General features: G+C 38.6%; 2 protein-coding genes across 14 annotated transcripts in view; one reads left to right on the forward strand and one right to left on the reverse strand.

Moving 5' to 3' along the window:
• Positions 1-10,641, reverse strand: part of FNDC3A (fibronectin type III domain containing 3A) — a 193,726-nt gene extending 183,085 nt beyond the window's left edge. For 4 of the 12 annotated variants that reach the window (XR_014819347.1, XM_021065326.2, XM_084981595.1 and 1 more), the window contains exon 1: positions 9,694-9,949. The gene's annotated coding sequence lies outside the window, so the exon portion shown is untranslated. Of the gene's footprint in view, positions 1-8,967; positions 9,292-9,693; positions 9,950-10,310 lie in introns of those variants that run through there. The other 8 variants (XR_014819346.1, XM_021065328.2, XM_084981597.1 and 5 more) reach the window with 3 other exon arrangements.
• The window catches only part of CAB39L (calcium binding protein 39 like), a 722,245-nt gene that overhangs the window by 451,747 nt on the left and 245,861 nt on the right, over positions 1-24,637 (forward strand). The gene's annotated exons all lie outside the window — the stretch shown is intronic.

Below are 24,637 nucleotides of genomic sequence, written 5' to 3' on the forward strand. Positions count from 1 at the left end.
TCAAAGAACTCAAAAAAAATTTTTAAATTTGTATATAAAGAGAAAAGACCACAAATAGCCAAAGCAATCCTGAGAAAGAAAAACGGTGCTGGAGGAATCAAGCTCCCTGCCTTTAGACTACACTACAGAGGTGTAGTCATCAAAACAGTATGGTACTGGCACAAAAACAGAAATATAGATCAATGGAACAGGAGAGAAACCCCATAAATAAATCCATGCACCAAATCTACAACAAAGGAGGCAAGGATGAACAATGGAGAAAATAAAGTCTCTTCAATAAGTGGTGTGGGAAAACTGGACAGCTGCATGTAAAAGAATGAAATTAGAACACTCTCTAACACCATACACACAAACTCAAAATGGATTAAAGACAAACATTAAAGACTGGATGCTATAAAACTTTTAGAGGACAACATAGGCAGAACGCTAACATAAATAGCAGTACTGTCTTTGAGATCCACCTCCTAGAGTAATGAATGTAAAAACAAACAACTGGGACCTAATTAAACTTAAAAGTTTTTGCATAGCAAAGAAAACCATGAACAAAACAAAAAGCCAACTCACAGAAGAGAAGAAAATATATGCAAATGATGTGATAAGGGATTAATCTCCAAATTATACAAACAACTCATGTAGCTCAATTGAAAAAAACAAACAAACAAACAAAAAAAAACCAACCCCATCAAAAAACACGCAGAAGGTCTAAATAGACATTTCTCCAAAGACATACAGATGCTCCCCCCAAAAAACACATAAAAAGATGTTTAATACCACTAATTATTAGAGAATTACAAATCAAAACTACTATGAGGTACCATCTTACACCAGCTAGAAAGGCCATCATGAAAAAATCTATAAACAATAAACTCTAGAGAGGGTGAGGAGAAAAGGGAACCCTCCTACACTGCAGGTAGTATGTAAACTGGTGCAGCATTATGAAAAATAGTACAGAGGTTCCTCGAAAAATTAAAAATAGAACTACCATATGATCCAGCAATCCCACTCCTGGCCATCTATCTGAAGAAAACCATAATTTGAAAAGATACATGCACCCCAATGTATCTATTTACAATAGCCAAGACATGAAAGCAACTTAAATGTCTGTCAACAGAGGAATAGATAAAGAAGATGTGATACATACATACAATGGAATATTACTCAACCATAGAAAAGAATGAAATAATGCATCTGCAGCAACATGGATGGACCCAGAGATTATCATATACTAAGTGAAGTTAGCGAGTAAAAGACAAACATCATATTTTGTCACTTATATGTAAAATCTACAAAAAGGATACAAACGAACTTATTTACAGAACAGAAACAGACTCACAGACTTAGAAAACAAATTTATGGTTATCAAGGGGACAGGCTGAGAGGTTTGGGGAGTAGGAAAGGACAGACTGGGGGTTTAGGACTGGCGTATGAACACTATGGTCTATGGAATGACTGGCCAGTGGGGACTTGGTGTATAGCACACGGAACTCTACCAATATTCTGTGACAATGTATATGGGAAAACAATCTGAAAAAGAATAGATGTGTGTGTATATGTATAACTGAATCACTTTATTGTACAGCAAAAATTACCACATTATAAATCAATGATACTTCAATAAAACTTTAAAAATGAAAAAAAAAAATGTGTATCAAAGCTCTAGGTATAAATATCCTATGGCAAGTAAGTTACTTGCCATGTTAAATGGGCTCTTTTAATCCTTATAACAGCCAATTCTTTAAACTCTTTAATTCTTTAAACTCTTTAAAGTGAAGAAACTGAGATGTAAAGTAACATGTTCATGTATATAAATAGACAGCGAAGAAGCCAAAAAACAAATCTACATGTACCTAACATAAAACATATGCTTATTTTATTTATTATTATTATTATTTTATGCCCACACCCTCAGCAAATGGAAGTTCCTGGGTCAGGGATTGAATCTGAGATGTAGATGCATCCTACTTTGCAGCTGTGGCAATGCCAGGTCCTTTAACCCACTGTGCTGGGCCAGGGATTGAACTCACACCTCCACAGTGACCCAAACCACAATAGTCAGATTCTTAACCCATTGTGCCATCATGGGAACTCCCAAACATATGCTTTTTATACTACAAAGTTGGGAAATGGTGGAAAGCAGATAGAGTCACAGGATACTAACAGAGTATAAATTCTAAAATAGAGATAGGAGTTCCCGTCGTGGCGCAGTGGTTAACGAATCCGACTAGGAACCATGAGGTTTCGGGTTCAATCCCTGGCCTTGCTCAGTGGGTTAAGGATCTGGTGTTGCCGTGAGCTGTGGTGTAGGTCGCAGACGCAGCTCGGATCCTAAGTTGCTGTGGCTCTGGCGTAGGCCAGTGGCTGCAGCTCCGATTGGACCCCTAGCCTGGGAACCTCCATATGCCGCGGGAGCGGCCCAAGAAAAGGCAAAAAAAAAAAAAAAAAAAAAAAAAGACAAAAAAATAAAATAAAATAAAATAGAGATAGAATACATTATAAGTGATGTGGCAGGAAATGTATGTGATTTGAATTTCTAAAATTGAGCAATGATTTGAATAAATTCATATTTTTGAAATATTAGTATGGGAGCATCCTGAAAGATGAACTAGAGGGACAGTTGCCCCTGCATTTTAATCCTAAGATTACTGTCTTACAACATTAGGTCAGTTTTAGTTAATGCTCAAGTAATAGATATAAAAAAATAAAATTTCTAGCATACTATGACATTTAAGAATAATGATTTACTCTCTAATCTGAAGTACTGAAAATAGCTAGTCCTAACACAGAAATAAAAAGGCATTTCATAAATCATTAACTACAATGTAAGAAAAAAGTACATACTGCAAATGAAAATATCACATGGACGGAGTTCCCTCTGTGGCTCAGCAGTTAACAAACCTGACTAGGATCCACGAGGATGCAGGTTAGATCCCTGGCCTCACTCAGTGGGTTAAGGATGATAGCATTGCTGTGGTCACAGATGCAGCTCTGATCCCATGTTGCTGTGGCTGTGGCGTAGGCCAGCAGCTGTAGCTCCAATTCAACCCTTAGCCTGGGAATCTCCATAGGCCGCAGGTGTAGCCCTACAAAGAGAAAAAAAAAAAGAAGAGGAAATTACATGGAAAAGATCAAGTTTTAAGAACAGAACTATAACTGAGAATGGCTGTCACAAGCAAACCAAAAAAAATCTAGAAAATGTAAACATAATGAAATCACAAATTATAAATTATGTTTTCACTTTTATTTTTATTAATAAGCCAATGTTAAGAGAAACTGATTTTTAAAATAAATGCAATGACTACTCCTTCAAGCTAGATCTCAACAGAATTACATAGTTGTAGATGACCTCTATTTCTACAAAAGAAAGCATATAATTACTTTTTGAATAAAAGTCTTAACTGTGCTTTTAAATGTACTTAAACATCAGTTTAGAACTCCCAGAGAAGTAGGAAGTTTTTTTCTCCTCACTGGGCAACTGAATTTCACTAAGAAATCACTTAAATTCTTTAAATTACTCTGTTCAAATATATATTACAATGTAGATTCTGAAGAAGGAAAAAAGAAAATAGTAATTTTCAGTCATTTCTGATAGAGGCTGATTAACACAATCTAATTTATCAAATTTAGATAACCTTTCAACCAAGGTTTATTTCAAAGTATTTCTAACTAGCACATAAGAGATCTCAAAAAGTGAGGGAGGAAGAGAGATATGGAAGTCAATAAGAGGTAATAGTTTCCTCTGTAAAATAAGAGTACCATCACATATCTGGCAAGTCTATATAGGATTTTTAAAAAACAATCAACTATCCAGTGAGAGTTCAAGTGGACCTTATTATTATAGATACAGAAATAGTCTTCTACTTCAAAAAAAGAAAACCATAAGGAATTCACTTCTGCATATTTTTATCCCGCTGTGGAAAGAATAGCTGAATTTCCTTGGAATAGAAGATTAGTATTCTCTTGCAAAGAGGAACAAGGCATAGGATATGGATTACACTGAAAAATTAATAAGAATGGAAAGAAAGCTTTTAAAATGTGCCTTCTCTTTGCCAAGAAGGCAGTTAAAACTTTTGAGTACACTAAACGCTTATCAGAAGTACTACATTTACAGAACTTTGGAGGATAAAGCTTGAACTTGTGATTTCTGGTCTTACTAAAAAAAGGCTACATTACTTCTAATGCAGTAGTATTTATGTAAACACTTATATGGTATTTGAATATTTTCATTATTTCCAACATCTTTTTGGGTGCTCACAGCATTTCTGTGTAGAAAATAACGATAGATATTATTCTCCATTTTAAAAACTGGGAATCTAAGGTTGAAAAAAACTAATCTGAGTTCATAAGGCTAATATGGGTGAAGTTGGAACGAAGATCCAAGGTACTTTATCTCCTATCTAGGAAACGGAAACAGCTGGAATAATGAAGCTGTTTCAAGTCCTGACAAAAGAGGGGTGGGAAAGTTAATTGTTAATTTCTTCTTAAAGCAAAATTTAAAAAGCCAATTTAATTAGGTAACAATTTAGGAAAGCTGAAATTTAGTTTAAAACATTTATACTGCCTTAAAACTAGAGACAGTACATACATTCACAAAGTATGGAAAGTACTAGTATAAATAAAAGAACAAAAGTTAACTTAAGTTTTGGGGTTTGTTTTTAACGTTTTTAAGGAGGAAAAAGGAAACATCAGACAGCTCTCCATCTTACACGTCTTAACTTTTCCCAGTAGCTAGTAATATCCCTGATAAAAACAATGTATTTACTAATGCCTGTCCAACGTAGGGATGCTCTTATGCTGTCCTTACTTTCTTGATGATACAAAATACAGAGTAACCCTAGCCAATTTATTCATGCAGCCATAACCTGAGGCACCACTAATTACCTTGTAATGGTAAATGAAACACCATGTGCTGAAGGAAATAGAACTGCCTTAGAAATAGACACTACAGGAGTTCCCCCAGTGGCCTCACAGTTAGGATCTGATATTGTCACTGCTGTAGCACAGATCTGATCCTTGGCTCAGGAATTTCTACATGCTGCGGGCAAGGCCAAAAAAAAAAAGAACAAACACAAAACCCCTACCCCTATAAATTTAGAGACTTCAGAGATATTTCATGTAAACAAGTCTTCAAAATAACTGATACTTCCCCTTTAAATCACAACTTATCTTTAAACAATCATAATGAAAATATTTTATATTTATTTATTTATTTGGCCATGGCATGCAATGGCTTCATGTGGGATCTCAGTTCCCAACCAGGGACTGAAACATGGCTGCAGCAGTGGAAGTGCTGAATCCCAACCACTAGACCAATAGGGAACTCCTGAAAATATTTTAAAAGAGATTTCTAGGTCTTTTACCTCTGCCTTAATCTACACATGATATAATCTTTTCTTGATGACTCAAACTCATTAATGTAAATATCAATTATTAGACTATTCTATTACACAGTGACTCTTGGAGTTATTGAGGGATGTCCAACTATTTGTCTCTTCACTAACTCAGCCTACACTACCTTTAAAAACAAGGTTCCTACTGCTTGCTTCACAGCTGTCTCTTATAGGCCACCAACACCTTAGCCAAGGTTTCTAAAATGCCAGTTGTAGTTCAAAATATGTACAATCTGAATAAGTAGCTGATATACTTTACCTTATACAGATTCTAAATCAAGCCACAGTGTAGCTATTTTCACTGTTCTAAGGTCTAGCTCAAAGGCTTTTCTTCTTTCACTTCCTAGTACTGAGACCTAGTCTAGGCAGTTGCTAGAAGTCTGGCCACAAAATAACATTTATAATAGTAGTTATTTTTGCATGTTCCCTTTATTTTTTACTGTAACATAGGGAAAAAAATAAATGACAGTCATAACAAAACACAAAAAACAACCATGTAGACAAATGATGTAAGGCAGTCACATTATGTGTTATATGGACAATTACCTAGCTAATTATTAGCCAAGAGCCAGCAAACTAGGCCTGTTGTCCAAATTCTGCAATTGTAAAAAATAAGCAAAAAAGGATACTCAACAGAAACTGTAAGTGGTTCAAAAGGCCTAAAATATTAACTACCTGGGACTCTACAGAAAAAGTGTCCTGACCCCTGATCTCAGTGGTAATCAACTCACACATATAAAACATATGCTATTCCTCATACTTAAAGCTTAAGCTATTAATATGTCAAGGTAGATGAAGCATTCTTTCAGCTATGGGTTCATAATGATACAGCCAAACTGTCTGGTCTAGCCCTTGCCTATTCCTCTTTTGACCATGCCATGGGGCTTAGCCAAAATCTTGACTTTCTTTCCTTCTTCCTCCTGGTACTTGTCCATGGATGCTCCCAGCCTGGTCTCCTTGCTATGTCTTACAGTTCTGTCCATCTTTTTTAGAATGTCTTTCCTTTTGCTATGTAAATCCTTCCTAAACTTCAAGTGTGACTTCCTCTTAAGTGCCTTCCAGGGTCATTCTACCCCTCAGTGGGCTTTCCTTTAAATTATAGTCCTGGCCACACGACTTAGTAATACCATCTTATATTTTTGCTAATGATTTCCTGTGTGTTCGTCTAGTATCCCCAACTAGTCTGTAAACTACCTGAAGGAAGAAAACACATCATATTGCTTTTGTATCCCTACTCTAAGAGCAGCTCATCACTCTCTGGGCACATGTCATCTCCCAAATGCATCTCTCTATCTTTGAGAAAAAACAGCATGAGGGCTGATAATGCGTGATAAGTAATGAGAAATAGCAAAGGAAGACACCTACAAAGGAACCTGATGCAAGACCATAGGCTACACTGCAAATCTAGAAAGTATATGGAAAAACAAGCAAAACTACAATACTGGGAGAATAGAGACAAAGATCAAGGGGTAAAGAGACCACAGTATAATTCTGTGAAATAAAATGAGACCAAAATGTTAAGAAAATTATAAAAGTTCCCAATACATGTAAAAAAAATTGCCTTTCAATACTGTTGGTCATTAATTTCTTTTTAACAAGCAGCTCTCAACACTGATATACATAGGGGCCATTTTTCTTTTTCTTTTTTGTGATGAGATAAACTAGAGCAGTAAAAGACTCAATGTAATAGACATGCAGAGTATTCTAAACCTTTGGATTTACAATATTGTGAATTTATTTGAAGTCTGCTAGAGATTACTAGAGGGAAAAAAAGGAGATTTATCTTTTGATTATCTGGCTAATAAAATTGGAAATGACATGCATATTCCTACATCATGCTCCAAGATACCATTTAGATTCATTTTCTTAGAAAAATGCACTGAGAACATTAAAAAAAAATGTTTAGGTTACTTCATCAAATTGTATTTTTAAAATAAAGGCAAAACAGAAGATGCACAAGCCTTGGATGTATGTATCTACATTAAAAAAATACAGATTTTTTAAAACGGTCATAACTACTACCCATAAGTCTAAACTAAAAATATAAACTAAATGCTCCTCACCTATGAAAAGCTACAAAAGACAAAAGAATATTAATCATGCATTCCTTCTCTTTTTTCTGGGTTTTACAGTCCCTCAATCCTGACCTCTGCCTGGTTGGTCAGAGCAGAGGGAGAAATTTTTCCAAATTTGTAATAAAATATGCTCAATATTGTACCATAGAATTTTAAAAATTAAAATGTAATTACTAAATGCACGATAAAATAAAGCCGCTCTCAATTACTCACACAAAGGGGGGAAGTGATGACACAGATGATACCAAAAGATAATTCTACAATCTGTTTTTCTGAATGCATATCATTAATTTGCAAGAAGCAAATTACCCTTATAATTATGTTTGACTGAAGCCAGTGTTAACCAGAAGTTTATTTTTCCGGAACAGTCAATGATTTTTGACAGTTAAGACAAAAGGGAAAAAGGGAATTCATTCAGGAGTATACAGGTGGTTAAAAGCAGCCAGCCTGGGATAAAAAAATTTTCAATTAACCTAAACAAGAAAATTGAGAGATGTTCTACGTAGGGAAAGGAGTAAAATTTAGTAAAATTTACTATTACAGTGCTATAATTCTCATATATGACATTATTCATAAAAATATTTAATAAAATTTTTTCCTGTCAAATCATTGTCCCTTCTTCCCACTAACTGGTATATAAGTAGTGATGGCAAAAATGAAGGAGCTAAAAGCTGAAAGCAAAATTTTAGTTTCTATATTATAAAAGATGTGTTAAAAATCCTTCTCATCACTGCTTTTAAGTCCACCATCTGTCTCAGGGGGCACTTTATCTCATTACTTGAGAAAAATCAATTCAAACAGAAAATATCAAAAAGGCAGAGGACTCAATGCTCTGGACTATTTTTGGATGATTTAAACAAAACTTAGGCGATGGCAAGAATTACAGATTTAGCAAATAAACAAAAACTAAATATTTAGCCAAATACAAGATCACAGCCACAAAACTCAATTAGTTTCTTCCTAACATATGGCTCCAACTCCTGGGTGGCATATGTTTAGCACTAGTGCTGCTAATATCATGGTGATAAAATATTATAGTAACAGTTCAACTTTTGTTATTTCATTCTTATAATACAGAAAAAACAGATCAACTTTGCTTTCAAGAACTAAAAACACAGACCACAAGAAGCAAAATAACTATGCTGCTGTTTTAAAAGTCCACAGTCTACACATACGTGAGGATAATACAGTTAAAAAAAAATTCTGTCAGCCTGGTATTCTTAGTTAATAGATGCTTAGACACAAAGGTGTCCAAAGGAACTTGCATGAAATTTCACAAAAGAAAATCTCGGATTTTCGATTCTTAGCACCCCAGTAACCATTATACCTCCTCCTCCCACACACACACACATACACACACACACACACACACACACACACACACAAATCCTCAAGGCTTCTAACGCTAACAGTAAATAAAAGAACGATTAACGACTACATTAATTAAAACCGCCGTCGTTCTGCCCGCGATTTTATGGCTAAATTATGTGTTCATTTTCCTTTACCTAACGCATGACGTCCTTCCACAGCCGTGTCAAAAGTTCAAAGATCCAGGTTGTTAAACAGGGCGAGGACTGCGGCCAGGAGTCCACCCCCGGCTGAACAGGTGGCTAACTCCGCCGGCTGGAGGAACAGCCAGGTACTGGCACCAGCCAAACAAGATCAAACACACAGGGGCGGGTTTCGAGGTTTTAACCCCAACGGGAGCGGGGGAAACTCTTCGGAGGAGCGTTCAAGTTCGGCGGCTGCCGCGCAGCCAAAGCCGAAGCGCGGCGGCCTCTCGGCGATCCTCCCGGGAGGGCTCCGCACTCGACCCCCGCGCCGCCCGCAGCGGCGCAGCTCGCCGCGGGCCGCGGGCCAGGGGGCCAGGGGGGCGGAGGGAGGGCCGAGGGAGGGCCGCCCGCGCCCCTGCGCCGCCTCCTCGGGCTGGTGGCCGGGCCGCAGCCGCGCCCCCGCGAGCGCCTCCCGGCGAGACTCGGACCCGGCAGGTGCCCCACGAGCGGACGAGTCTCGCCCGCGGCCCACTCCCGTCGGCCCAGCGCGCGCCCACAGGACGGGGTGGGCCGGGCCCCTCGACGGGCCCGAGCCCCGCTCGGCGTCCCGGCCGCTCAGATCCAGCCTAACGGTTTCCCAGGTGCCTGCTCCGGGGCGGGACGGAACCCGGACCCGGACCGGAGCCGGGACGGCGTGGTCTCCCCCGCCTTTCCCGAAGGGAGCGCCCGCGCTCTCACCTCCGAGTCCAGCCGCTCTGAGGCGGAGGAAGGCGGCTACCCCGGCGCCTCTTCTTCGGGTTCCTGATCGTTCTCGCTCTACCTCAGCAGCAGAGCCAGCTCTCGGCGCCGCCGCGGCCGCCGGCGCACTGACTGTTGGGGTGGTTTCCCGGCAGTGACGGCGCCGCCTCAGCCCCGCTCTTCGCTCCCTCTCCGCGTAGCTCCCGCTTTCTGTTTCACCCGAGGGACCACGAACGCCGCCGCCGCCATGCTTACTACGGAGCCGGGAGGAGGAGCCCGGAGTCTGCGCGCCGAGTGCGGCTGCGCGAGTCCCGCCGACGGCGCCTCCAGCCGGCCGGGTCCCCCCGGTGCCCGCCTCAGGCCGGCCGCCCCGCGGGTCTCTCCCGGGAGCGCGAGGACGCCGCGGAGCCGCGGGTGCGGGACGACCGCGTACCCCTCACTGCTGCCGCAGCGCCCACCGCGCTCCCGGGGCTCCGGGCTCTCTCCAGAGGCCCGGCAGCGCCCGGGTCGTCGTAGTCTCCGCCGCGGCCAGGCTGGGAGCGACACTGGGGAAATGAGTTAATTGATGTTCTGGGGACCACTCACACAATTCTCAGTCACAATTATAAAAAGCTCACCCTGAGGCGCGCCGGGTCAGCCTCTTTCCGAAAGCACAAAACTTAACGCCGGCAGGTGCTTTTAAAGACACTCCCCCAAGGAACAGGAAGCCAACCGAAGTGGGCTTGGATGTTTTCAATCCCAAACACTTAGAGCCCGAGATCTCCGCAGCCAGAGGAAATGTTTAGAAATTTACTTCAGTTGAAAAAGTGAGGGTTAATTTCTCGGTCTCGTCCCCACTCAAATCGCGCGGAAACCCATTACCTTCGTTTGTACAACAGCCCGAAGATTAACAAGTGAACGCAGCCGAGATTTCCTTGCACCTCCAGCAACTGGGGGCGCTGCAATAATGTCTGAGGGCTGGTCAGGGCTGCTTCCTTTTGCGGTTTCCACTTGGAGGACTTGGGATGGGGATAGGCCTTGGGATCGAGAGTCCAACTTCAGGAACTGTCCCTTCAAAAACAATTGACCGATGTAACCAGGCTCCTTGCTCTGGCTTTATTTCAGTTCATTAATTGCGCTGCCTTTAAAAACAGCAGTGCTTTTATTTTCACCTTTTCACAGAAATCCTTTTAAAATGCGCATATTCCTTATCTTAAGAAATACAATGGTTAATGAAATCCTTTGTTGATGAGTGACGGTCAAACGGTCAAACGCGATACCTTGGCCCTATGTTTAAGTCCCAAGGGATTGCGGAGGTATCGAGATCTTTACTTAGGTAATCTCTTTTTTCTCTTTGGAATGTTCTCATCACCTTTTCTAATATCTGTCGCTGCTTCTCATCTCAATTGCCTCTTGATCCACTCATAACCTTCCTCTCATCCTTTCAACTTTACTGTTTGTTTTTTACTCTTTTCTCCTTTCTTGACTGCTTTTCTCTATGGCTCTGGGTGATAATTGATCAGATGTTTATATCCACAGCCAGCCAATGAGAGATTTCTTTTCTTCCCAAGAGTAAATAGGATGGTGATTCTATATACCAAGTGGTACCTAGAGATATTTTCTTTGCTGTTCACTTTCAAAAGTTCTTTTCCTTGCAGAGGTGTTTCCTTTTCTTAACTTCCAGATCTGGCCCTCTTCCAGACAAAATTCCTGGAAAGCTGATCCCTGAGTAATTGAAGCATAACCATATACTGTTTTAAAATATGAAGATTTATCAGAATGTGGGTGAGTTGGGTGGCTTTTCCATATTGCTGCCCCAGCTCTCTTTGGTTAGAGATTAAGCTATTGGTTTCCAAACTTGACCCTGAGCTGATCATTTTCAAAATTTCTGACTTGGCTGCTTTTAATAAAGATAGAATCTTGCAATCCAGCCCTCAAGATTTTGATTCCTTTGGGGATAAGTAGGACTAAGAAATGGCATTTTTCTAAAAAAATTATATTTTGGGCTTATACATATAAGCACAACAAGAAAAAAACAGCTTTTTTGAAAGAGACTAAGACAATTCAAGAATATCATTGAAGTAGACCTAGATTAGTCAACAATGTGCAATACTGTAAGGTTGAGTCAAGCAAGAACTGGGGAATTTATGTTCTGTGGAGAGAATGAATCACACACATAAATAACCTTCACAAGGGCACCAGTATGAATTCTCTGGGAATCCAAAGAGGGACAAGAATTTACATTGACTTTGAACAAGTCACTTCTCAGAGCTTCATTTTTCTTACCAATAAAATAAGGGTTCTTTTCAATCCTTACTTTTCTTGAGCTCTTGATAATACCCAACACTTTAACCACTTATTTCCTTGAATGATTCTTCTTCCTTTGGCACTATGCCCTCTCAGTACTGCTTCTCTAATTCCCTTGCCGATTCCTTCTCCTCTCTGGCTATTAAATATAGAACTCACAATTCAGTCTAGTTTCTTTTCTGTTTTCATTGTAATCTCTTGGCCTAAACATCATCACCCACCCCAATGGCTTTAGTTATCATCTATATTTTGATGATTTCCATGTATGTGTCTCTAGCCTAGACCCTTACCCTAAATCCCAAATCTGATACCAACAACTTCATAGACATGTTCACTTAAAGTCTCAAAGTTAGAAAGTTAAGTCCAACTTAGTTCATAAACTCTCTTTGTTTTCCTTCCCCCATCTATGCAGCTGTTAAAATCAAACAGGTAGTAGTTATCCCTGATGTCTCCTTCACCCTCATTCACCATATTCATTGCAGCACCAAGTCCTAGCGATTTTGTCTTCACAAATCTCTCAAGTTGGTCCACTTCTTTCCAATAGCCATCAATTTAATTTGGTCTCACTGCATGCAATCTGAACCTTCCACGTATTCTCCATTTTGCAGCTGAAACAATCTTTCTAAGGGCAAGTAAGACTATGCCATATCTCACACACACACACACACACACACACACACACACACACACACACACCAGAAAATACCCTTAAATAGTGTCTCCCTGCTCTAAGTTAAGACTAGCATTCTTAAGCTGTCCTACCAAAACATGTCAGGTCTTGCGCCTTTTCCAGTCTGATCTCTCGCCACTCTCTCCTGGTGTCCTGTGTGGAAGACTTCCTGGCCTTCTTTTATTTTCTCAAATGTGCTATGATCCCAATAGCCACAGTCTCTCTGCATATGATATTCTTCTCCTCCCTTTTAACTTGAGTAAGAAAAAACATTTCCGACTTTGTAGACAAGTTCAAGATCCCTTATTGATGTCAACTCTCCTACTGCCATGCCCCTTTCCCTCTGTGACTTACTACCTCTTGTAACATTTAGGTATGTGTGCATCTGTGGTTCCCTTCATAAAGAGAAGGACTGCGCCCATTTTTGCTTCCACAGTGCCTGACATTTAGTAGCTGCCCAATAAATATTTCTTAAATGACTGAATGTTGTTCTTTGAGGTTCCTTCCAACATTCTAGAAAGTTGTTGAATCATGCAGTTAGGAGATTACTGGTTACTTTTGAGAGAGAAATTTTCTGTATGATTAGTAGGACAAGATACAGGAATATGTTGGGAGACAATTCTTCATGGAGCTGTCATATTTCAATACATCTAGTAAGCAGAGGTACCAGCAGCTTTTGTTCTAAACCATCTTGTCCTAAACGTACATTAGATAAACTTAGGAGACAGAGATAGAGTTACCCACCAGAGTAGAAGGCACATTTGTACCATCCAGTATGATAATGTCTCCTTGCGTGGAGAAGGTTGAGCAGATTTGCTTGTAGCCCATTATAGAAGAGTGGTTTCCTAACCTTGAGGTTCCTCAGCTGTGATGCAAACTAACCATTATGCAGCATCACCTGAGTTACTCCATGTTGCCACTGGTGAGACCCAGGAGACAAGGGAACTGCTATGAACATGAAGCTGGCACTGCTTACTGTGCCATATGTAATACAGTCCTTTGACCTAGAAGACTTGGGTCTTCTGCTAGCATGCAAGAAACTGTAGCAGGCTAAGTTATTTGCTTGCAAGAAGCATAAAATCTCAGACCTTTCACAGCCTTTGACAAGTTACAATGGGTTGAAGAGAAAGAGATGAAAAAAATCAAACAGCGAGTGGAAACTTGTTTTTTAGACAGTTTGATGAGGAAGAGAGCTAGGGCAGCAGATTAAGATAGGAGGCTTGTGCTGGCTGAAGTCTCTGAGCAACACTGGGAGTTGTAACTCAGAACAGAGCAGAGAGAACATGAATTGCTATTGCTCTTCTCTTTGGATGGGGAACTTGTGCAAATCTGGAAGAGGAAAGGCAGGTGAAGGCAGTTGATTTCAAGGTACACCAGTTACTACAGCCAGAAGCCAAAAGATACATTCAGGGATTCAGGGATGTGGGGGTGGCTCTGTTTTTGTTTTGGCCACACCCGTGGCATGTGGAATTTCCTGGGCCAGGGATTGAACCCACGTCACAGCAGTAACAATGCTGGATCCTAAACCTGGTACATCACAAGAGAACTCTGGGATTTTTGATGAAGGGTTACCTCTGTCCTAGAGAAGTAGTACTTATACGTTGGCATGAATAAAAATCACCTGGGGTGCTTGTTTAAGTTACAGTGGTTCTACCATATGTCTCCCACACCAAGATTTAGATTGAGGAATCTGCATTTTATAAGAGTTTCTGATGAAGGACGTCTACGGGCCATTCTTAGAACAGCTCAAACATTAATCAACTTTCACAAATAAGATGGGTTTTTCTATGACTTGGAGTTACACTAGGATTGACTCAACCATTCAAGAAAACTGCTCATCTATGTTTCAAGTTTTTTTACGCTGTTTCTTCTTCCTAGAGAACCAATTAGGAAAGATTAAGGAATTCCTTAATCACAAAATGATATCCCAATAGTCCAAATTTGTCAATGTTAATGATACGGTTTCAAAGCAATGCTACTGGAGACAGTCTTACTTCCAAAGAGGGGAAAGTCTTATCTGGTTACCGGCCAGGACTTACTGAATAGGTTCCTGACCTGAAGGGGCTACACAATAATAGAGCGATTATAAGGATTTTCTCTAGGTTGAAAAAATAAGGTTTCTATATCTGTCTTTTAGACTGTCAACAGCTCTTTGATGTTTTGTACAGCTTTGGGAGGCTCTGATAGCAGCCCTGGGGTTGAACACACCACGATCATTATCCAGCATAACCAGATGACATATGAATCAATTTTAAAGACAGAAGAAGGAGATAGGCATCTATAAGGATAATGAGGCCGAGGATGACTTGGGATTTGAAAAAAACCTATCTCCAAACTACCTGCCCTTTTTTTTTTTTTTCAAAAAAGCAAATTTCAAAGCCAGAGCAATACTTTATCAAAAAAAAAAAAAAGAGAGATTTTAATGTGGAGAAAAATAAAAATAAAATTTACGTGAGTTAGGAAATTAAAATTCAGATAACCTAAATTCATTTGCCACCAAACTTCAAATATCTACTTCTTCCATAAATTTCAGAAGTAGATATTTAAACCAGATTGCATTTTAAAACTACCAGGCAGGGAGTTCCCATGGTGGCACAGCGGAAATGAATCCGGCTAGGAATCACGAGGTTGTGGGTTTGATCTCTGGCCTCTATCAGTGGGTTAAGCATCCATTGTTGCCATGAACAACAACGTGTGGTGTAGGTCACAGACATGGCTTGGAATAGCAGACATGGCTTGGATCTGGCATTGCTGTGGCTCTGGCATAGGCCAGCAGCAACAGCTCCGATTAGACCCCTAACCTGGGAACCTCCATACACCGTGGGTGTGGCCATAAAAGGAAAAAAGACAAAATAAATAAATAAATAAATAATAAAACTACCAGGCAAATCAACTACTTATGGTAAATAAATATCTTTATACAATAAAGTGCCTCTAGTTTTTACATATAATGTACAAATGAAGCAGGGATCTCTTAAATAATGACATGATATATAATAATAGGGAAAACTAGGCAACTGTTTATAAATTAGATAATTTTAATGAAGTAAATAAAATGCTAATTTTATTTCTTTTTTTTTTTTTTTGTCTTTTTTTTGCTATTTCTTGGGCCGCTTCCGTGGCATATGGAGGTTCCCAGGCTAGGGGTCGAATCGGAGCTGGAGCCACAGGCCTACGCCAGAGCCACAGCAACACGGGATCCGAGCCGCGTCTGCAACCTACACCACAGCTCACGGCAACGCCGGATCGTTAACCCACTGAGCAAGGGCAGGGACTGAACCCACAACCTCATGGTTCCTAGTCGGATTCGTTAACCACTGCGCCACGACGGGAACTCCTAATTTTATTTCTAATTTCAAATTTTTATGTATAAAATTAAAAAAAATCAAGACATCTGAACTTTGATCTTATTTTCTCTTTACACTATCCACATAAGATATAAACCCAGTACTATTCTATTGAAAAGACAAAAGCTAAAATTAATTACTAGTAGTAATTACCATACTAAAAGAAAGTGAAAAGACTCATTTTAAAAATAAAGAAGGATGACTTTACCAAGTAAACCTTCAAGTCAGAGAAGCTAATGACTTAAAATATCAGAAATTCAAATGTAGCCCATTTTCCCAAGTTATAACAGACTAAGTGAAATTAGGGTTTAGTAGAACTCTCAGAGAGTAGTCTCACACTCTTCTCCCAACTGCTTTCAAATTTCTTCCAGATGATTCTAAGAACCTCTACAGGGATTTGCACAGGTACACTCTGAGAAATTAGTCCTCTGAGAAAGTCCATGCCATTCACCAACTTCCGCTTCTCTCCCTCTGGCAAGTGGAGGTATTTTCTCCTATTTCCAAAGCCAACAAAATTCCCTCATGGCAGTTCTGTATGTGCCAAGGCTATAAACCCAAGCCTTGAAGGGCACTCAGTTCTGTACCAAGATATGGACACCGTCTCCTGCTGCTTTTGTCTTCTGCTCCAACACTCCTGTGTACGTTGTAGCAAAGCATATAATCATACGATTTATTTGTAGCTCTAGGATTCAGGCATGAGTTCATGGAACAGACAACAAGTTCCACTAAGCCTTTTCCTCTAAGGCTAAGAAACTGATCTTGAAGCAAAGTTTTTGTACTTCACTTAGGATGAGTTTTTTTTTTTTTCCTTCCTTATTTAAAGCCTCTCTACTGCTCTATAAATGTGCCCAAACATGCTCAGATCCTAGAGCAAAGAACAGTTTAAGCTCAAGCTGTGACCCCAGCTACAAAAACAAGTACATCTGATGAGGGACATGGATGTTAATGAAATTATTCACTATATTAATTTTCTCAATAACAGTGTCTATTGAACATTGATATTACACTAGGCATATTTTTCTTTTTTGGCTGCACCTGTGGCATATGGAAGTTCCCAGGCCAAGGATCGAAAACAAGATACAGCTGTCACCTACGCCACAGCTGCAGCAATGCAGGAGCCATAACCTGCTCTGCCACAGTGAAAATTCCTACACTAGGCATCTTGATCAACATAGAATAAGAGAAACTCCTTTCTTATAAGAATCTAATTTAAATTGATTATCCAAATATGCTTCAGAGAGGGATCTATTGCAAAGGAGAGAATCAATCGAGCAAAATTTACAGAACACCTTTTATACTGAAGGCTCTGTACAAATGCCTTGACTTTAACAAATTTACTTTTTGTGCTGATTATTTATCTTTTGCTCTCATCTTTAAGCCCACTCTTTTGTATTTTGATCTGGGATGCTGGGGCTAGGTCTAGAAACATTTCCCAGACTCCCCTACCAGCTGCCTTCCTGTTAGGATTGGCCAATGGAGGCTGTGGTAACTAGAGAGAAATTGGAAGGAGGTGAAGAAGAGACAGAACTTGTTTTATATTTCCAATTCCTGTCAAAAGACAGCTATTACAAAATAGCGTCAGAGTTCCCTTTGTGGCTTATTGGGTTAGGAACCCGACTAGCATCCATGAGGATGTGAGTTCAATCCCTGGCCTTGCTCAGCGGGTTAAGTATCTGGTGTCTCTGCAAACCGCGGTGTAGGCTGCAGATGCAGCTCAGATCTGGCGTTGACATGGCTGTGGCATAGGCCTGTAGATGCAGCTCTGATATGACTCCTAGCCTGGGAACTTCCATATGCCACAAGTGCAGCCCTAAACAAAAAAGGAAAACAAAACCAAAATAGCTTCAATGTCTTTTGGCATATTGGGCACCGGCTGGGCCACATCCTTCCAATTCTGCCAGGACTAGCCAACGGTGCCCCCTTGCCAGGATAAATACTAGCTGTACAACACCTTCCTAGGAGACCTAGATACTAACTATATGAAAATTCTTCCTCTAAGCAATGAAGTTTTTTCATTTACTTCTCTGCCCTGCCCCAGCCCAGACCAGCTCAGCAGGTGTTAGCTACTTCCTCCAGCATCCTCATTGCTTGTTCTTTTTCCAATATCTGTGTGACTAATTCCTAGAATTAAAGCCCTCTGTTTGAAATACCTAGCACAGTTCCTGATTTCCTGCATGGACTTTTGAGTGATAGATTTTTAACCAGGTAGATTTTAAATATCTAGTTAAGGAGATAAAATTCACTCATGCAAAAAGATATTCAGAGATATAACATTTGAAATGAACAGTTCTGATAAAATCTGCTAACAGGGTACAAAGAGGCAACCAATCAGTTGCTACGGGTTGATCAAACATAGGCATCAGGGCTTTAAAATTTAACTGTTTGGAATAATCTTTAACAGTGTGATCAAAGTACTATTACTTCTCATTCTTTAGATGAGAAACATAGGTTCTGAAAAGCTAAACATATGTTCACATACACACAGCTAAGAAAGTAGCAGAGATGGGATTCATACCTAGGTCTGTGTGGCTAATGCACCTTTTTTGTTATTCCATGTTAGTTCAGAAGGGGTGAAATTTCAGGTGAATCTTGAAGAACAGGCTTCTAAGAGAATGGTCAGAGGAGAGTGCTTTCACAGGAATGATCACCAGCTAAGGCAAGAGATTGGGAAAATGCCAAGTGTGCCTGGGAGTAAGAAATAATAAGCCTGTGCAAAAGTTAGTGATGGAAACTATCACACAGGGCAGAGGAATTATGCTGAGGCCAGGTTAAGAAGGACCTTGGTTGGAGTTCCCGTTGTGGCACAGGGGAAAAGAATCTGACTAGTATCCATGAGGATGAGGGTTCAACCCCCGGCCTCGCTCAGTAGGCCAGGGATCCGGTGTTGCCGTGAGCTGTGCTGTAGGTCACAGACACGGCTCAGATCTGGCGTTGCTGTGGCTGTGGTGTAGCCCGGCAGCTGTAGCTCCTATTTGACCCCTAGCCTGGGAACTTTCATATGCCGCCATTGCGGCTCTAAAAAGAAAAAAAAAAAAAAAAAGGAGGGAACTTGGTTGTCACATGAAGAATTTAGGAAGCACGTATTTATAATGAGGGGTCAGAGAAGCGAAATGGCAAAAGTGAAAATCTCTTCGGTATGGTTGATTAATGGACTTCATCACTGATATATGCCAAGCCACTGTTGTTGTCAAAAGCTATTTATTTATTTATTTATTTAGCTTTTTAGGGCTGCACCCACCTCATATGGAAGTTCCCAGGTTAGGGGTCAAATCAGAGCTGCAGCTGCCAGCCTACACCACAGCCACAGCAATGAGAGATCTGAGCCGCATCTGTGGCCTACACCACAGCTCACAGCAATGCCAGATCCCCAACCCACTAAGGCCAGGGGTTGAACCCTCCTTCTCATGGATACTAGTCAGAATCATTTCTGCTGTGCCACAACAGGAACCCCAAAGGCTTTTTAAATAACCACCCCCAACAAAAAACAACACAAGAGAAAAACCTTTATAGATTACTGCCATCAAAACAAGTGATTAGAGAAGGAATTTTAACTTTGCATAAATTTCAAGGTTAGCAAAATAAAAAAACATCAAGCAAAAAAAAATCTTTTAGAGAAAGAAACAAGTTTTTTATCACAGGGGGGAAAAAGTATACTTATCCTTTGCTGCAAAATATATCAAAGTCTTAAAATAATCTACATGACTATGAGAAATGTTAAGTACTTGTCATAGAAAGGTATTATTACTTGACTAATACATTTTTAGGGGATAAAATGAAGAAATATTAAAATGACAAGTGAACAACCCTAAATTGAGAGATACCAATAAAGTGGGCCACCCATCAGCCTGTCAGTGGGCTATTATGTTCTGTTACAAACCTCTTCTTGAAGCAATTGGATTCAGACACATTATGGGTTAGATAGGCTTCTGTGGGCTAGCCTGGAAATTCAACTGTCATTTACAACTTTGTTTCCATGGCAAAATGCCTTTGCAAGTTCTAAATAGCAGACTTTCAAATTAACTTTTGGAATATAACCCATTTGCAACTTAGGGGCTGCCTGTGCTTTGAATGTAGATTGTCTATTATAACAGGGCTTTAACTTTACTAAATCTCAGAGGATTTCAAATTAGTATCTTTCTTTCAAATCCAATACCTTATTTGGGAAAAGGGGATTTGAAAAAGCAACCCACCTAGTGTGAAGAAAAGGTAAATCCAAGGATTTCTTTTTTTTCCCCGTTAATGGCCTGATTATAAGGAAGCAAACTTTCTATGAGAAGAAAGTGTAAAATGATGAATTAAAAAATACCTGAGTATTTATGTAATAGAAGACAGTATTTGCTATCTTTTTGTATACAGTTTGTCTCCACAGTGCAAAGGTAACACAAAGAACTGAGTCATTAACCTTAAAATGCCTGCTTAAACTATTCTTAATGATGACTTTTGTATACTGTGGGTGAAAATTTTCTAGACTAGAATTGTAAGGATTATTACAGTAATTTTCCATCGAACAGTACATAAAAAGATGCTGGCAAAGTCCTGTAAGTGAAACCTGGTATTAAAAACTGTTTCTTTTCAAGAAGATGAAATATTTGTTGTTCAGGAAAAGGATATAAAACATTTGATTGGATTTCCAGATAATTTTACTCTTTCAGTTATTTTCTTTTTTCCTCTTTAGAAAGAGAATAATTGAAATAGATACAGGAGAATCAGAAATATTTCTCTCTTCTATCAGCTCATACTTTACTGAAGACTTTAGTTAAGCTCATTAAATCCAGAACTAATGGGTCTGGAACTCTTATATATGACCTAAAGTTCTGATTTTTCTTCAGTTGGGTAAGCTAACGGATGCTGGTATTCTTAATGAAGGCTCACTTGTTATTTTACATCTGGAATTTTTTTTGTTTGCTTCTTTTATAAACCTGGCTCATTTATTGCATAGGCGGTAGGGATAATACTATTTATAGTGAGATCTTAAGAATATTTTTTTTTTCCTGTTAGATACCCTAAGTATCTTTTGAAATCTTAGCCTGACAGGTTGAAAGTTGTTACCTTTATTTAGAGTTTACTTGGTCCTTTATTTTTATCTACTGTTTTCCAAATACTTCATTTTGTATTTTTCATAACGACAATTGAAAGCTATCAGCCTAGGAGTCAAAGTTCTGGATGTTAGTTTAACTCATTCAACAAGTACTTCCTGAGGGCCTTTTGTGTAGTGCATTCAGTTCTACAAGTGTTTTAATTTCTATTATGATTTTCACTATGATCCATAGAATTATTTAGGAGTACATTTTTTTCCTTTCCAAACATTTTATATTCACATTCTATTCTTAAGTTCTAATCTTTTTTTTTTTTTAAATCCTGGGCAGAGAACATATTTCATACAATAGCTGTTCTTTGAAGCTGTTGAACTGTCTTCGGTAATATAACATGTGGTCATTTTTAACAAATATGTGCCTTAAAAAGAATGTATAAACTCTATTTGGTACAAAAGTCTACTCATAGCTATTGGATCAAGCTTGTTAGTTTTGTTGTTCAAATCTTCAATATTCTTATTAGTCATTCTGAGTTTGAGCTCTCAGTTTAAAATCTCCCACTGAGATTGTCAGTTTGTCCTTTTCTCCTAGTAATTCAGTAGGATAACTGCTTTATATATTTGGATCCTAGGCTTTTAAGTACATACATGTTGAAGATTGCTATATTTTCTTGGTGGAGCATTCTTTCTTAGTATTATTCAATGTCTCTATATTAATACCTTTTGTCTTAAATTCTATTTTGGCTCATTTTATTTTTGCTATTATAATGTTTTTCTCTTTGATTTATCATATATCATTTTTCTATCTTTATTTTTTGTCTTCTGTGCAGCTATATTTTACATGTGTCATGTATAAGCATCACCTAAGTCTGACAGAGTTAGACTGTATTTTCTATCCATTCTGATTGATAATGTCTATCATTTTGTAGGTGAGTATAATCTATTTATATTTATTGTGATTACTCATCTATTTAGACATATTTCTACACTTTTAGTTGTATTTTCTTTTTATCATATAAAAGATGTTTTCTAATGGGTTTGATAAAGTTTTCCATGTGCCCCATAATTTTCTCTGCTGACTTGGGAATTATAGATTATTTTTCTATTCTTTTAATGGATTTATTTATTTAATTTTATATCTATTTTTGTTCTCTTGCTGAGCACAATATCAGTTTTGGCATACTTTACTCTTTAGTATATACAACTCATTTGTTTTCTCAATGCTCCCATTTTGTTACTGTTTTGTTACATTTAAAGTTTTAAAGTATGTAGTCTTTAAATACTAATTATTAAAATATAGATGATTTATAATATTGTGCTAGTTTCTGCTGTATGGCAAAGTGATTCAGCTATATATATTATTTTATATATGTTTTTATATCCTTTTCCATTATAAGTTATTATAAGATATTTAATATAGTTCCCTGTGCTATATAGTAGGATCTTGTTGCTTATCAATTTTATATATAGTAGTTTGTATCTGCTAATCACAAACCCATCCCCTCTTTTCCCCTTTGGTAACTATAAGTTTGCTTGCTATGTATGTGAGTCTGTTTCTGTTTTGTAGGTAAGTTCATTTGTATCATATTCTAGATTTCACATATAAGTGATAGCATATAATATTTGCCTTTGGTGTACTTCACTAAGTATGATAATTTCTAGGTCCATCCGTGTTGCTGCAAATGGCATTATTTCATTCTTTTATGTGTATATACCACATCTTCTTTATCCGTTACCCTGTTGATGGACATTTAGGTTACTTCCAGGTCTTGGCTATTGTAAATCGTGCTGCTGTGAACATTGGGGTGCACACATCTTTTCAAGTTAGAGTTTTGGTCTTTTCCAGATATGTACCCAGGAGTGGAATCACTGGATCCCATGGTAACTCTATTTTTAGTTTTTTAAGGAAACTGAACACTGTTTTTGATAGTGGCTGCACCAATTTACACTCCCACCAACAGTGTGGGAGGGTTCCCTTTTCTCCACACCCTCTCCACCACTTATTTATTTATTTATTTATTTAGGTCTTTTTGCCTTTTCTAGGGCCACACTTGCAGCATATGGAAGTTCCCAGGCTAGGGGTCCAATCGGAGTTGCAGCCACTGGCCTACACCACAGCCACAGCAATGCGGGATCCGAGCCACGTCTGCAATTTACACACAGCTCACAGCAATGCCAGATCCTTAACCCACTGAGCAAGGCCAGGGATCAAACCCACAACCTCATGGTTCCTAGTCAGATTCGATAACCACCAAGCCACAACGGGAACTCCTCCAGCATTTATTAATTGTAGACTTTTATTGCTTGTATTTCTTAATTGGATGTAAAAATATTTTTTTGTATTATGTATTATGTATTAATTAATTAATTAATTAAGTATTAATTTCTACTTATTCATATATTTTGCTATTTCTGTGCTCCTTGTTCCTTCTCAGATTCTTCTTTCCTTCAAGGTTCACTTTCATTCTTGTGGAATGAAGCATCTACTTTAATAGCCTTTTCAGTGAAGGTATGTGAAAATTTTGGACTGGATCAAATGGTTCCTAACTGTTATCTGACCCAGGTACATCTTTTTGTAATACATTTTTTGTAATGCCTTCTTCATGAAATAAAATACATAGACAATATAACTTAACAATACATAAAATTTCTAAATGATCAATGTCATAATTGCTATGTAATATATTAGTAAAAGGATAGTAAGTTATCAAAAATAATGTACTTTTTGACATGTAAATAAATGTTTGAATATGACCACACTAGAAGACATGATGAAGCAGCACATGCTTAATATTGACGGTTTAAGTTTGGACTTAAGAGAGGGAAAATAATATTCAACTCAATATTATCAGTATTTTTACTTTACATTTTTATTTTACATTTAATCATTTATCTTATTTACTGCTTATTTTATATCTTACTGTATGTTTTACATTTAAATAAAGAGGCTGAATTCTCCAAAGAAGACATACAGATGGCCAATAGGCACATGAAAAAATGCTCAACAACACTAATTATTAGAGAAAAGCATATCAAAGCTACAATGAGGTACCACTTCAAATCAGTCAGAATAGCCATCATTAGTAAGTCTACAAATAAATGCTGGAGAGGGTGTGAATAAAATAGTACTCTCCTTCACTGTTGGTGAGAATGTAAATTGGTACAACCACTATAGAAAATAGTATGGAGGTACCTCAGAAAACTAAATATAGAACTACCATATGATCCAGCAATTCCTCTCCTGGGCATATATCTGGACAAAACTTTCACTGAAAAAGACACATGCACCCCTATGTTCATTGCAGCACTATTCACAATAACCAAGGCATGTAAACAACCTAAATGTCCATCGACAGATGAATGGATTAAGAAGATGTGGTAAATATACACAATGGAATACTACTGAGATATAAAAAAGAACAAAATCATGCCATTTGCAGCAATATAGATGGAACCAGAGACTCTCATACTAAGTGAAGTAAGTCAGAAAGATAAAGACAAATACCATATGAGACCACTTGTATCTGGAATCTAATATATGGCACAGATGAACTTATCTACAGAAAAGAAACAAACTCATGGACATGGACAACAGACTTGTGGTTGCCA

The sequence above is a fragment of the Sus scrofa genome, chromosome 11, assembly GCF_054392235.1.
Source record: "Sus scrofa isolate SSC_HxYL_T2T_F1_AM1 chromosome 11, Sscrofa_HxYL_maternal_Yorkshire_Landrace_v2.0, whole genome shotgun sequence".
Lineage (NCBI taxonomy): Eukaryota > Metazoa > Chordata > Mammalia > Artiodactyla > Suidae > Sus > Sus scrofa.